This window comes from Plasmodium gallinaceum, assembly GCF_900005855.1.
Source record: "Plasmodium gallinaceum strain 8A genome assembly, contig: PGAL8A_v1_144, whole genome shotgun sequence".
In the NCBI taxonomy this organism is placed as follows: domain Eukaryota; phylum Apicomplexa; class Aconoidasida; order Haemosporida; family Plasmodiidae; genus Plasmodium; species Plasmodium gallinaceum.
The window spans coordinates 2,644-3,256 of record NW_021628306.1 but is presented as its reverse complement, the minus strand read 5'-3'; positions in this window follow the sequence as shown (position 1 = coordinate 3,256).

Here is a 613-nt window from a genome sequence, read left to right as displayed (position 1 = left end):
TCTGATATAAAAATTAATAAGAATGAAATAAAGTTTCATTTAAATTAGAATAGAGATACCTTTGTATTAGGTTAGCAAAAAGCAATATTTTGAAAATTATCTACAAGTAAATCTTTCATTTTATCTATACATAAGATTAATTTATAATACATAAAACACATACATTTAAAATACATAACAAATTTTAGAAAGAAAACTAAGGAATATTTCATTTTGGGTTATGTTATTCCTCATCTTTAATAGAAGCAGAAGTATATAAATATTAAAAGATGCTATCTACAATATTTATTTAATATTAAATAAAACAAGAAGAGAATAAAAAGCTAAATAAAATAAAAATGTTAATATATATAAAATTTAGTTTAACAAGCTTCTTCTGTAAACATTTAAAAGTAAATATGATACTACATTTTCAAAAAAAAAAAAATTCATAATTACCTTATATAAATTCTTTTTCCTATTAATATTTATATATATATTTATATTTCTTTTATATTTTTACCTTCTTTTGCTTTTATCTTATCAAGTTCTTTTTTCCACTTTGAATACAACTTACTTTCTTTTTCATTAACTTTCATATTTTCTTCTCTTTTCCACTTTTCATTTTTTTCCA